The sequence below is a fragment of the Physeter macrocephalus genome, chromosome 2 (assembly GCF_002837175.3).
Source record: "Physeter macrocephalus isolate SW-GA chromosome 2, ASM283717v5, whole genome shotgun sequence".
NCBI classification, from domain to species: domain Eukaryota; kingdom Metazoa; phylum Chordata; class Mammalia; order Artiodactyla; family Physeteridae; genus Physeter; species Physeter macrocephalus.
The window spans coordinates 67,841,708-67,857,056 of record NC_041215.1 but is presented as its reverse complement, the minus strand read 5'-3'; the positions used below and the strand labels follow the sequence as shown (position 1 = coordinate 67,857,056).

The following is a 15,349-nucleotide window of genomic DNA, read 5'->3' as shown; positions in this document are numbered from 1 at the left end:
CAAATTGTTTGTTTCAAAAATTCATTCATAAGTCTATTATTTGCCCTTCAGAGAGCATTTTCTTATAGAAGCATCTTATAAAAATAGTGGTTGGGCTCCCAGATTAAGCCACATATATACTACATAACTTGAATATTAGTTGGACTGCTGTTTTAGTGATATTAATTGAACTGTAGAACCCAACTGCCATTATTTCTATAGGAAAATATATTACAGTCTCTACTAGATAAATTCCTCTGCCTAAGCAACAGTCTCTCTTCTGTCTCTTACACCAGGAATTTTAGTCTGTTCTTTTTTTTTACCACCACTCATTCATTTTTCAAAGTGTACTGAGTGTCTATTATTACAAGAAACTCTCCTTGACTTGGGCAATACAGACAGGTATGTTCCTGCTCTCACTAAGAGATGTTAGAGTATTCCCCACCTGGGCTCACATGGGGCTGGGCCTCTAAAAAAAATGAAGATTCCAATGAGAAAGTTGTTGACGAGGATTTTAAGGGAATGAGACATGGAAGTATTAGCTACTATGAGCAGCTACAGTGACAACCATGGTATCAGAGGGAGGAAACACAGCAAAAGGGAAACAGTCCCCTGAGATGCAGTAATAATCATTCATTAATGCAATTTATTCAAATCTATAGGTTCTCAAGTCCCAGATTAGTTGTACATAATCCCAGAACACAGGATTATGTGTCAGAAAGGCCTTTGTGTCAGAAAGCTTTGTCCTTTACTGGCTGTGTGGCCAGGGGCAAATTATTTAAGCACTCTAAATCTTGGTTTCCTCATAAATAAAATGCGGACTGAAATGCTTACCTTGTAGAGCTATTATGAAGAATAAGTAACATGATATATATTAAGTTCCTGGTATACATTTATGCAGTTTTGAAATTGTAGCTGCCATCATCATCATGGTTCTCATCATTATTTTCTGGTTCATTTTTCAGTTTTTCATAAGATGTAATAAAACTGTTAACTTTCAATTGACATAATACAAAAAAACCACTAGGCTTTTCTCTAACATGCTGATACTCTTTATTTTGCTTCCAGTGCTTTAAAGAGAATTAAATTCTGACCAGCATTAAAACAGTTTTGCTACTATCACTAAGAATCTATCAAAAGAAAGAAAATTCCTGTTTAATTTTGACTCTAGGTCATTAGATCACTAGGCAAATATGTTAAAGATAATATATGAAGAGAGAGAGAATAATTTCATTTTAAAATATCTTAAATTATTAAAAAATAACACTAAAACCATTAAATCACTGAATAGTTTCTAAAATTAAAAATCAGATTTGGCTTCTATCTTAAGAAAGAGGACTGAACACACATGCTTATTTTCTCATTACCTAGAATTCATTAAGCAAAGAAATAATATAAAAAGAAACATGAGGGGAAATATCAACAAAAGAGAGATGTAAACAAATGGAATATGAAAAGCATACGAAAGCAGGATGTTTGTAAAAGCAGAACAGAAGAGTAATACTAACAATAATAGTACTTTTATATTTAATCCTTAAAATAGGTAGTATTAATCACATGATAATATTAAGGCACGAGTGATGTGGCCAAGGTTACACAGCTAGAAACATCAGAGCCAGAATTTAAACCTAGGCAGTCCGCTCCTAATGACTAACTTACAAAAATAGAAATATTTACATAGAAACATAAATATATATACATATTTATATACACATATAACTGCGGTAAAGGAAGGACCTGGCCTGCAGAGTAGAATCCCAAAAAGGGTCTGAACTAAGAGAAGATGTTGGGATGAAGGAAAGAGTGTTTCCAACCTAAGAAAGCAGTGAAAGAACTCTCAGAATGACAAATGTATGGTAGAGCCCAAGAGTGAACCAGGGAAGAAGTGACATCACAAGATGGCTGAATGTAAAGTCCCAGTGCTCCTTCCCCCGTAGAAACTTCAATTTAACAACAATATATGGACCAAAATACTGTGACGAGAACTCCAGAATCCAGTTAAGATGTTGCAGTACCTGAGTGCAAAGCTGTGAACAGCCACATTCAAACAGGTAAGAAGAGCAGTTTCACTTTAACTGCATCAGCCCCTCCTCTAAGCTGGCACAGCTCAGCAGTGGTAGAGAATACCCTGGCTTACACTTTTTACACTGGAGGTGAAGAGAAAATAGAGGCTGCATCTGACATTCCAGCTCTTCAGAGGGCTACTGAGGGACTGGTATCTGTCTTGTCTAATTCAGAGCACTGACAGAACCATTGTAGTTTGGACACCCAGGTGCCACTGAGAACAAAGACGAGTGGATAAAATGGCTTTCAGGGAATAGGATGGCTCAGTGCAATTAGGGGCAGGTGAACAACTTGAGGCTTTTCCCTCTGGAAGGAGTGAAAGAAGCATATTTCTGATGTTCAAGCTCTTTGGAAGAGTGCCCAAGGGACTGGTATCTGTCTCACCTAACCTGGGATGCTGATGGGGACTCATCATATGGTAGATATCTGGAGGCCTCTGAGAACAAGGGATAGCAGAGAATCTTGCTACTGTAAAACCACAGAACTTGCAGTAGCAAGATTCTCTGCTATCCCTTGTTCTCAGAGGGAGCAAAAGATTATGAGCCCCTGGAAAAAGAAACCAGCAACACTAATTGAGAAATTGAACACAGAGGCTCAGATAATTTGCATCCCCTTCCCTCCAAGAAAGGGTTACAGAGGCCTCCAGAATCTCTAGTCAAGCTGATTAATAAGAGTCTTCTGCACAAAGAGCAAGTCCCTAAAGGCTATGAAAGGTGGCTGTTATTTCAAATGTGCCAATCCTAAAACAAAGTTATGGGACACATGAAGAAACAGGGCAACATGTTCCACACAAAGGAATAAAATAAATCAGAAACTTATCTTAAAGAAATAGAGGTATATAAATTACCTGACAGAATTTAAATAACCATTACAATGATACTCTATGAGATCAAGAAAATGATGGATAAACAAAATGAAAATATCAACAAAAAGATAGAAAATATTTTAAAAGAACAAAATAGAAATTTTGGAGCTAAAGAATACAATAACTGAACTAAAAAATTCAGTAGAGGGGTTCAACGTCAGACTCAGTTAAGCAGAAGAAAGAATCAGTGAACTTGAGGACGGGTCACTTGAAATTATTCAGTCAGAAGAACAAAATGAAAAAAGAATGAAAAAGAGTGAAGAAAGCCTGAGGAACACATGGGATAGCATAAGCAAATCAATATATGCATCATGGGAGCCCCAGAAGAAGAAGAAAGAGAATAAGGGACAGAAAGCTTACTTAAAGAAATAGTGCCCCAAAACTTCCCCAAAATGGGGAAGGAAACGACATCCATATTTAAGAAACCCAATGAATTCCAACCATTGTGAATCCAAAGAAATCCACACTAAGACACATTATAATCAAACTGTTAAAAGTCAAATACAGAGAAAATTTCAACAGCAGCAAGAGAAAAGCGAATCACCATGTGCAAGAGAAGTTCCATAATACTACCAGTGGATTTTTCAGCAGGAACTCTACAGACCAGAATGCAGTAGTATGACATATTAAAAGTGCTAAAAGGGAAAACTTCCAACCAAGAATACTATATCTGGTAAAAAATGGGGGACTTTAAAAATGAAGGAGAAATAAAACCTTCCCAGGTTGTAAAAATAAAGCTGAAGGAGTTCATCACCACTATATCTGCCTTACAAGAAATGCTAAAGGGAATCCTTCAAGTTCAAACAAAAGGATGCTGAACAGCAACACAAAAACATATGAAAGTATAAAGCTTGCTAATAAAGGTAAGTATATAGACAAATACAAAATACTGTAATGGTGGTACATAAATCACTTTTAACTCTGGTATAGAAGTTGAAGGACAAAAGTATTTTTAGACACTATTACTATAAAAATATGTTAATGGATACACAATATAAAAGGATGTAATTTTTGACATCAATAACATAAAAAGTATAACAAGGGGGGAGTAAAAGTGAAGAAGTATTTGTATGCAATTGAAGTTAAGTTTTATCAGCTTAAAATAGATTGTTATAAATATAAGATGTTTTATGTAAGCCCCATGGTAACCAAAAGGAAAATACCTCTTTGTGTAGAACATCCACAAAATAAAATAAGAAAGGAATCAAAACATATCACTACCAAAAAAAAAAAAATCAACAAAACACAAAGGAAGTAAAAAAGAGAGGAAAGGGGGTGGGTGACAAAAATGTTACAAGACAGACAGAAAACAACTAATAAAATGGCAATAGTAAGTTCTTCTCTATAAATAAGTACTTAAATGTAAGTAGATTTTACTCCCCAATCAAAAGACATAGAATGACTAAATGGATAAAAAAAGATCCAACTATATGCTGTCTAGAAGAGATTTTTGATTTAGCAACACACATAGAGTGAAAGTTAAAGTATAGAAAAAAATATTATATGCAAATGGTAACCAAAAGAGAGCAGGTGTCAGGGTGGGCCATAATCATATCAGACAAATAGACTTTAAGTCAAAAACTGTCAAAAGAGACAAGGAAGGACATTATATAAGGCTAAAAGGGTCAATTAACCAGGAAGATATAACAATTAAAAAGATATACACAACAGCAGAGCACCCAAATATATGAATGAAACATTGACAGAAGTGAAGAGAAAGATAGATAGTAACACAATTATATTAGGATATTTCAATACCTCACTTTAAATAATGGATAGAATCCAGATAGAAGATGAATAAGGAAACAGAGGACTTGAACAACACTATAGACCAAATGAACCTAATAGCATATACAGAACATTTCACCCACCAGCAGCAGAATACACAGCGTTCTCAAACATACACAGAACATTCTCCACAAGAGATCACATGTTAGGTCACAAAACTAGTCTTAACAGATGTAAGAAGACTGAAATCATACTAAGGGTACTTTCCAACCACAGTGCAATGAAACTAGAAATCAATAACAGAAGGAAAACTAAAAAATTCACAAATGCATGGAAATTAAGCAACATGTCCTTGAACAACCAGTGGACCAAAGAAGATATCAAAAGAGAAATTAGAAAATATCTTAAGACAAATGAAAACAAAAACAACATACTAAAAATTATAGGATGCAGCAAAAGCAGTACTAAGAGGGAAGTTTATAGCAATAACTGCCTATATTAAAAAGATGAAAATTCTCAAATAAACAACTTAACTTTAAAGCACAAAGAACTAGAAAAAGAAAAATAAAGCCCAAAGTTAGCAGAAGGAAGGAAATAATAATCATCAGAGCATAAATAAGTGAAATAGAGACTAGAAAAACAGCAGTAGAGATAAATGAAACTGAGTTGGCTTTTTAAAAAAACTAACAAATTGACAAACTTCTAGCTAGACTAAGAAAAAAATAAAGACTCAAAATTATAAATGAAAGAGGAGACGTTACAACTAATGTCACAGAAATTAAAAGGATTATAAGAAATTACTATGAGCAATTCCAAGCCAACAAATTGGATAGCCTGGAAGAAATGGATAAATTCCTAGAAACATGCAATTTATCAAGAATGAATCATGAAGAAATAGAAATTCTGAACAGACCTATAGCTAGTAAGGAGTTTGAATCAGTAATCAAAAACTTCCCAACAAAGAAAAGCCCATGACCAGATGGTTTCACTGGCGAATTCTACTACACATTTAAAGAACTGATGCCAATCCTTCTAAAACTCTTCCAAAAAATTGAAGAGGAGGGAACACTTCCAAACTCATTTTATGAAGCCAGAATTACCCTGATACCAAAACCAGAAAAAGACATCAAAAGAAAACTAAAAAACAATATTCTTAATGAATATAGATGCAAAAATCCTCAACAAAATAACAAACTAAATTCAACAATACATTAAAAGGATCATACATCCTAACCAAGTAGGATTTATCCGTGGAACACAAGAATGGTTCAACAAACAAATATCAAGCATTGTGATACACCACATTAATGGAACAAAGGGTACAATCACATGATCAACTCAATAGATGCACAAAGCATTTGACAAATTCAACACCCTTTCATGATAAAAACACTCATCACACTAGGAATAGAAAGGAATTATCTCAACATAGTAAAATTCATATATGACAAGCCCACAGCTAACATCAGAATCACTGGGGAAAAACCAGAAGCTTTTCCTCTAAGATAAAGGACAAGACAAGGATTCTCACTCCTGCCATTTCAATTCAAAATAGTACTGGAAGTCCTACTAGAGCAATTAGGTAAGGAAAAAAAGCATCCAAATTGGAAAGGAAGAAGTAAAATTATCTCTGCTTGTAGATGACATAATGTAATACAAAGAAAACTCTAAAAATTCCATACATTAAAAAATTGTTAGAAGTAATAAATGAATTCAACAAAGTTGCAGGATAAAAATCAATATTAAAAAATTCAGTTTCTATAAACTAGCCATGTGCAATCTAAAAATGAAATTAAGGAAACAACCCCATTTACAATAGCATCAATAAGAATAAAATACTTAGAAATAAACTTAACCAAAGATGTGAAAGACTTTTACACTTAAAACTATAAAACATTGCTGAAAGAAATTAGAGAGCACAAATAAATGGGAAGATATAAATGTGTTCATGAATTGGAAGACTTAATATTGTTAAAAATACCCATATTACCTGAAGTGATCTATAAATTCAGTGCAATTGCTACCAAAATCCCAATGACATTTTTATAGAAATAGAAAAAATAATCCTAAAATTCATATGGAACCATGAAGGATCCTGAATAGTCAAAACAATCTTGAGAAAAAAAGAATGAAGTTGGAAATCTCACACTTCCTAATTTCAAAACATATTACAAAGCTAGAGTAAGAAAAACAGTATGGTACTAGAACACAGACAGATATATAGTCCAATAGAACAGAATAGAGAGCCCAGAAATAAACCCTCACCTATGCAGTCAAAAGACCTTCAACAAGAATGGCAAAGCTACACAATGGGGAAATGTTGAAGTCTCTTCAACAAATGATGCTGGGAAAATTGGATATCCACAAGCAAAAGAATAAAATTGAACCCTTATCTGACACCATACACAGAAATCAATTCAAAATAAATAAAAGACTTAAACATTAGACCTAAATCTATAAAATTTCTAGAAGAAAACAGGGGGAAAGCTTTATTACATTGGTCTTAGCAATGATTTCTTGGATATGACACCAAAACACAGGTAATAAATGCAAAAATAGACAGTGGGACTACATTAAACTAAAAAGCTTCTACATAGCCAAGGAAACAATAAGCAGAGTGAAAAGGCAACCTGCGGAATGGGAGGAAATACATGCAAACTATATCTGATAAGGTATTAATATCCAAAATATATAAGGAGTTGCTACAACTCAATAACAATAAAACAAATCACTCAATTTAAAAATGGACAAAGAAAAATAAAAAATATAAATAAATAAAAATAAAAATGGACAAAGGACCTAAATAGACATTTCTCTGAAGAAGAACTACAAATGGTCAACAAGTATATGAAAAGATTTTTGACGTCACTAATCATCAGGGAAATGCAAATTGAAACTACAGTGAAGTATCATCTCACACCTGTTAGGATGACCATTATAAATGAAACAAAACAAAACAAGAGAAATAAGAAGTGTTGGTGAGAATGTGGAGAAACTGGAACCCTTGTGCACAGTTGTTAGAAATGTAAAATGGTGCAGCCACTATGGAAAACACTCTATAGGTTCCTCCAAAAAATAAAAATAGAGCTACTACATGATCCAGCAATCCCATTTCTGGATCCAAAGAGAACCAGATTTTGAAGAGATATTGCATTCCCATGTTCATTGCAGTATTATTCACAATGAGCCAAGAAGTGGAAACAATCTAAATGTCCATCAACAGATGAATGAATTTTAAAAAGTATAATATATACATACAATGGAATATTATTCAGCCATTAAAAAAAGAAGGAAATTCTGTCATATGTTACAACATGGATGAACATTAAGGATATTGTGCAAAGTGAAATAGAAGGACAAATACTGCATGATTCCACTTATATGAGGTATCTAAAATAGTAAAACTTATAGAAACAGAAAGTAGAACTGTGGTTTCCAGGGATGGGAAGAGAGAAATGGGGAGCTGCTGTTCAATGGGTATAGTGTTTTAGTTATGCAATACGAAAAAGTTCTGGAGATCTGCTGTGCAACATCTGCTGTACTCTACACTTAAACTTTTAATAAAGAGTTAACAGGATAGAATTATTGAATTCTTGGGGAAGCTTGAGGACATTCAAGCACAGAAGCCCAGAGCAAAAGAAGGCAGTCAGCAATTCCAGGAAAAATAAAAGGCTTTACAAGAAAGACATGTTCCAAAGAGGAAGAAAACGGAAATATATAATGATTTTGAGCAGCTCATGAAATGTTGAAAAAGAAAATTCATTTTACCATGATGTTAAGAACACTGTTGGGTTTTTATTCTTCACTATATATATTTTTAGTTATTTTCTTCGTGGTTGCTTTACAGCTTACCACATACATTCAGTTATTAGGCTCCATTAATTGCTCGCTGATTGCGCTACTGTTTTTGACAGAAACCTGGGGCATAAAATGCTCTGGTGGTATGATGCAATTAAACTCTAGCTCCTTTGCAGTTGAGGTCATTGTTTGAGGTTCTTCTGGCCCCAAGAGGACTCTCCTTAGCTGTCTCTTTTCCTGGTTCTCTCTGGTATAGTAGCTGGCATATAGTTTAGCCTGTGTCTCTCATTAAGCTACCTACCTCCTCTTAATTGCTTTTCACCAAAACTTCCATTATTTTTTAAAATTTAGTTTAATTTTTATTTTATACGGTAGTATAGTTGATTTACAATGTTGTGTTAGTTTCAGGTGTACAGCAAAGTGATTTAGTTATACATATACATATATCCCTTCTTTTTCAGATTCTTTTCCCATATAGGTTATTACAGAATACTGGATTGAGTAGAGTTCCCTGTGCTATACAATAGGTCCTTGTTGATTATTTTATATATAGTAGTGTGTATATGTTAATTCCAAACTCCTGATTTATCCCTCCCCCCAACCTTTCCCTTTGGTAACCATAAGTTTGTTTTCTTTCTTTTCTTTCTTCTTTTTATTTTTTTAATGTAGTTTCCTATTAAAGGAACTTCAGAACTTCAGGTGTGAGATAGGTCAGAGAGATTTTTTTTTTCATTAATTAATTAATTAATTTGTTGCATTGGGTCTTATTTGTGGCAGGTGGGCTCCTTAGTTGCAGCTTGCGGACTCCTTAGTTGCGGCTCACTGACTTCTTAGTTGCGGCACATGGGCTCCTTAGTTGTGGCTCACCAGCTCCTTAGTTGCTACATGCAAACTCCTAGTTGTGGCATGCATGTGGGATCTAGTTCCTGGACCAGGGATCAAACCCAAGCCCCCCGCGCTGGGAGTACAGAGTCTTAACCACTGCGCCACCAGGTAAGTCCCCATAAGTATGTTTTTGAAGTCTGTGAGTCTGTTTCTGTTTTGTAAGTATGTCCATTGTACCATTTTTTTTAGATTCCACATATAAGTGCTATCTGCTCTTAAAACAATTTCCAGAGACTTTCTATTATTGCTTTCTAAAATGATTTTCACCAGTAAAGTTGTTTCACCAGCGAGAGGGTCCTTAGAGTTCCTTATGCTACATTCTGGAAGAATGTTGTTTTCTGAAAGTCATGATAATAGAGCCATAGAGAAGAAAATGTAACCTATGCACACTACTTGACTCTAGAGTGAGAAATATTTAAATAGCTATAACTATGTAAAGGTTTTTAAAATGTGGTTTTAAAAAAGTTTTTTAGAATCAATCTTTAGGCAAATTGTTTAACACTTAACTATGGTTAGAGAATAAAAGATATGTTAACAACCACTACAATAGAATCAGGGGTAGGGAGATAGAAGGAAGAACAGAGAATTGGAAGGAAAGGTAGAATTATTTATCTCTTCTTAAAGTATAAATATTAATAAATGGAAACCTCATGTAAATAGAGTTTGGAGACCAGATGGGGGAGCCACATGCCCCAAGACAATAGCAGAGCCCAGTAGGAAGAAGAAAGACTTCCTCTTCTTTCCTGGCAAGAGCTCATCCAGGGAGAAGCTGTCACAATTCAGCCAATGAAAAGCCATGGACTGTTTGGTTACTATGGCCCTCCCAACTCCCTTTCCCCCTCTAGAAGAGTTCTTCTCTCCATTTTTGCAGGGGGCTTGCATGTTGTTATGCTTGCTGATCCCAAATTGATATTCTTTGCAGATCCTGAATAACAACCCCCCTTGTTTTGTTTTGTTTTGCTAGAGAAATAACTGGCAGTCTATTTGTTTTAGGTCAACAATTTGATGGCCCTTATGAGGATCCCCAGAAAACCCCCAACAACTCTCAGGCTGGTGAGCAAACAGGTGTGGTACCAACATTGAGCCCTTGTTGCTCACTGCTTTTCTCATCAACCCTGGATTTTGAGGGTTAGTCTTTCTCCTGGATCTGAGCTTCCATCCACTTTGCATTTTGAAGCTCTCCAGGTTTTATTCAGGATCTATTTTAAGGTTTCTTCCTTTCTGGTTAAGGCCTTGTTCTGTATGCAAGTATTCATTTGGCACTTTGGTATGATTTTGAAATCAGACTGTTCCAGCTGGAACTGGCTAGCCTTCGGCCCATTCCTTTTGGAACAGGAGCTGTTCCTCCTGGAACTGGCTAGCCTTTGGCCCATTTCTTCAGGAACACGGGATGTTTCATTGGAACTGTGCCGGTTCAGCCTTTGGCCCAATTCCATTTCGAATAGGGGCTGTTCTATTGGAACTGTGCTGAGCAGCTTTTGGCCTGGCTCCTCTGGGACCAGACTGTTCCCTTAGAACTGGCTGGTATTAGGCCTGCAGGTTATTTGGGCTGTTTAAGTTATTTCAGCTATTTGAGCTGCTTGAAAATTATTCTCTTACTCTAGAGAAAACCCTCCAAGAAATGGGATCCCAGTTATCTAAATATTTTGAGGGTACCCCTCTTACAGGGACCCTGGCCAATTTTTGTTTGAAAACCATGATTCTTCCTCAGGCACATTTCTAACTAAATGGATTGACCCAATCAAAGGCAATTTACAGTATCAATGGCCATTATGAGGAACTTTTGATATCCCCAAACTTAACTTTTCTTAAAGCTGAACTGGATAACCATAGCTCTAAAATTTCCAAAACTGAATGGAATGCATATTTCAGTTGGTAATTTGAGGCTTCCAAATGTTATCAAGAGCCTAAAACTGCCTCTCTGCAAAATAGGACTTTAAGTTTTACTGAGGCAAACAAAGAAAGAAAGATAAAATGTTTTCCTAAGCCTCATGCTCTTCTTCTTTGGCTTCTTTATCTCAAGCCTTGCCTCTGGTGCTATCTTCCTCCTTTCCTTCTATGCCATATACAGCTCCTCTATACCGTCAGTTCCCCCATACTAATTCTCTCACTGAAGTTCCCTTTTTCTCTGAAACTCCCCACTCCCTTTTCCTCTGAACTTGTCCCTTAAAATTAGGCCTTTTGAGGATCCAGAGGCTAAACCCTTAATTTCTTATACTCCCTGGATTAAAGGCGAACTGCCAGCCATAGTCAAAGATTTTCCCAGAGTAAATGAAGATTCTCACAGATTTGCTGAGGAATTTAATATAGTCAGTCAAATTTATCAACTGGGTTTCTCTGACATATCAGCTAGTTCATATACTTGTCAGTGAAGGCCAGGGTTCAGCATTGGATGAAAAATGCTAACTGGGAAAATCTTAAAAGATCTCTAGAATTACAACCAGAGACCCACCCACTAACTTATTATATGATCAGGCTCAGGAAATTGCTAGGTGTCTTCATAGGGCAATTCCTAGGGCTTTTCCAAAGCCTATTGATTGGAACAAAATTCAGACTTATACACAAAATTCTGATGAATCTGTTCATTACTATTATAATCAACTTCAGATGATTTTTAAAGAAAATTCTGGTCTTCCTTCAGATGTTGTTTCACCAAGGCAGCTTTTAACTCTATGTTTTTTAGTGGGTTGAACCTGGATCAGCCCACTAAATAGGATGCACTGGGAAATTGTGTTCACAGTAGATGTAGTTAATCTGGCAAACCAGCTCTCTCACACTCTAGAGGAGTCACCTAAAGGGGAGACCACTAAAATTCTTAATCTTCAACTCCAGTAAATTAAGCCCCCTAAATGAAACCAAAATCCTCCTAGTTTCTGCTATTATTACAAAGAGCCAGAACATTGGAAAGGAGATTGGTACAAATGTACCTTCAGCCCTCTTACCAATGTCCTCTCAATTCTCAATGACATGGCTTTTCAATGTCCTCTCAATTCTCAATGACATGGCTCCAAAGAACTACAGGGGCTCTTCACAATCTTCTTCTTAACTGGCTTAGAGAAACATTTCTCCAGATTGGGGATGAAATTCTTCCAGTCCTAACTGACAACAGAGCCACACTCTTGGTGCTCAGCCCCACTACAACAAAGTGGCCCCTGCCTCGGTGTACTAAAACAGTCCAAATAGTGGGCATCTCTAATGAACCTCAAGAGGTTCCTGTCTCTAAACCTATTCCCTTTTGTTTAGGCTCTTTGAGAGATACACACCCTTTTCTCCTTAATTCTTCTACCTCTAAGCATTTGTTAGGCTGAGACTTCTTAGAGAAGTATCATGCCAGAATTTCTTTCTCCCGAAAGGAGTAAATAATTCTAGAACTTCACAGTAGTCATTAAAGCAGCCAACCAGGTGAATTAAATGACCCTTTGACATCTTTTATTTGCTCTGTCTCTGATGGCATTAGAGTTGAATTCAGGAAACACTGATCATTTTTCTCTGTTGAATCATCTACCACCCTCCTCACGGAGAAAACCTCCAGCTAATATTGGCAAAATTCATAGCACAACTTTCATCAAGATCCAAACACATCCTTCAAAACCTCTTCCTGGAATTAATCAATAGCCTATAAGTAAAGAAGTCCTTCAAGTCATAAAGCCCATAATAAAAGCTTACAAGGCTCAAGGCTGCATTATCCCTTGTATTAGGTCTGATGATACTCCTATTTTGGGGGGGGTGGGGCTTGAGAGTTTATTCCTTAAGTAAGAACCAAGCTTTATTTATTCACAAAAGAAAAAAGAGTTGAGGCAAGGCGAAAGACAAGTTTTACACAAAATTACAACAATAACTCCCTTTGGAAAAAAGGGTGGAGGTTTGTCTAGGACCTCCAAGCAATAAACAATATTGTTATCCCCTGACAACCTGTGATTTCTAACCCTCATATGATGTTAACATCCATTCCCATTGGAAATAAATTCTTTACTCTAATTGATTTATGTGGTGCATTCTTTGGTATTCCAGTTGAAGCTAGCCAATACCTTTTTGCCTTTACTTGGAAAGAAAAACAATTCACCTGGACAGTAATGCCTCAGGGTTTTACTGAGAGTCCTTTTTATTTCTCACAAATTCTGAAGGCTGATCTGGTTGACATAAAGTTCCCTGGGGGTTCTACTTTGTTGTAATATATGGATAACTTGCTTCTTTGCTCTCTGTCTCAAGCCTCCTCACAGGAAGACAGCATCCATTTGCTAAAGCTTTTAGCCTTAAAGGGACATTAGGTCGCCAAGGAAAATTGCAATTTTCCGAAGCCCAGGTTTGATATTTGGGGCATCTGATATCAGAACAAGAGTTACACCTAAATTTAGATAGGCTTCATGGTGTCCTAAGTTTCCCAAAACCCAAAACTAAGCACCAACTTCAAAGTTTTCTCTGGCTAGCTGGTTACTGCTGAAATTGGATTCCAATTTCTCTCTTATGGCCAAACCTCTGTATTTTTTGATAAATAACAATCCTGACCCAATTTTATGGGAAGAATAAGATGATACAATATTCTAGTACTTAAAGGAGAGTTTGATAAACCCATCTGCCCTTGGGCATCCCTATTCTCAGATTCCCTTTTCCTTTGTGTATATGAAAGGGAAGGGAATGACTTTAGGGTACTCATCTAAAAACGGGTCAATGGGACCACCATTGACCCCTTGGGTACTTTAGCTAGTAACTGGATCCTGTGGCAAGAGGACAACCCCCCTTGCCTTAGAGCCATTACTAACACCACTCTTTTGCTTAAGGCCACTGAGAAAAATGTTGTGGGAGCCCCTTTAATAATTTTTGTACCTCATGCAATAGAAGCCCTCCTTACTTCTCAATGCACTCAACATTTCTCAGTTGGCTACCTCATCTCCTATGAAGTCCTTCTGTTAACTCCTCCTCTTTTATGTTCCAAGAAACTTAACCCTGCTACTCTTTTCTCCTCTGTCATTGATGAAGTCTTTCACAACTGCTTAATGCTGATGAATCACCTCCTGACTCCTCGTGATGATCTGCAGGAAATTCATTTTGGTAATGCTGACTTCTCATGGTTCACTGATGGTTTTATTTTAAAGGTAAAAATGGCAAATATTGTGCTGGCTTTGCTACTGCAACTGCCTTTGATAGTGTTGAGGGAGTATCTTTTCCTCTGGCTACTTTAGTCCAAAAGGCTGAATTATACACTCTTACATAGGCTTATACTTTAACCAAGGGCAAAACTACCAATATTTATACTTATAGTAGATATGCTTTCAGAGTAGCTCATGATTTTTTAATATTATGGAACAATATGGCTTCCTTACTTCCAGTGGCAATAAAGTTTAAAATGGCCCCTATGTTCAGGAATTATTGGATGCATTACTTTTATCTGACACTTTAGCTATTATCAATATTCTGGGTCATTCTAAACATGACTCTCTGAAAGCTAAGGAAAATTACCTTGCTTACATTTTCACAAGGAATGCTGCCCTTAAAGGAACCAACAGCAGCCAACCCTTTTCATGGTCCAAAGGGATATTTCTCCAAATGATAACTTAGAAAAACTGGCTAAAGAAGCCCAACAATTGACCTCAGAAAAGGAAAAACAAGATTAGAAATTCAAGAATTGTTGGTTTGATAAAAATAGAAAGTTCTGGTTTGGACCAAATAACAACCTAGCCCTACTGGAGACTCTAAAATTCCCACTCCTCACCACTGTACATGTATTAAATCTTTGGTCTACTGACAAAATGATAGCCTTCATGAATCAATATTGGTAGGGAAACACTAACAAAGCCACAAAAAGTGCCTACTTTACTTCTCCTGCTTGTCTGAAATACAACCCAGGGAAGCCTGCTTTTACTGCTCCTGGACATTTTAACCTGCCTAATGGACCATCTGAGGTCTGGCAAATGGCGTCACACAATTTCCTCTGTCTCATGAATATAAGTATGTTTTAGTTATAGTCTGCATGCTTTCACACTGGACTGAAGCTTTCCCTTGCAGACGAGCTACTGCCTCTCCGTGACTAAA

At 36.3% G+C, this 15,349-nt stretch overlaps 1 protein-coding gene across 2 annotated transcripts in view; it reads right to left on the bottom strand.

Moving 5' to 3' along the window:
* SLC4A10 (solute carrier family 4 member 10) overlaps positions 1 to 15,349 on the bottom strand; it is a 226,922-nt gene that overhangs the window by 42,204 nt on the left and 169,369 nt on the right. The gene's annotated exons all lie outside the window — the stretch shown is intronic.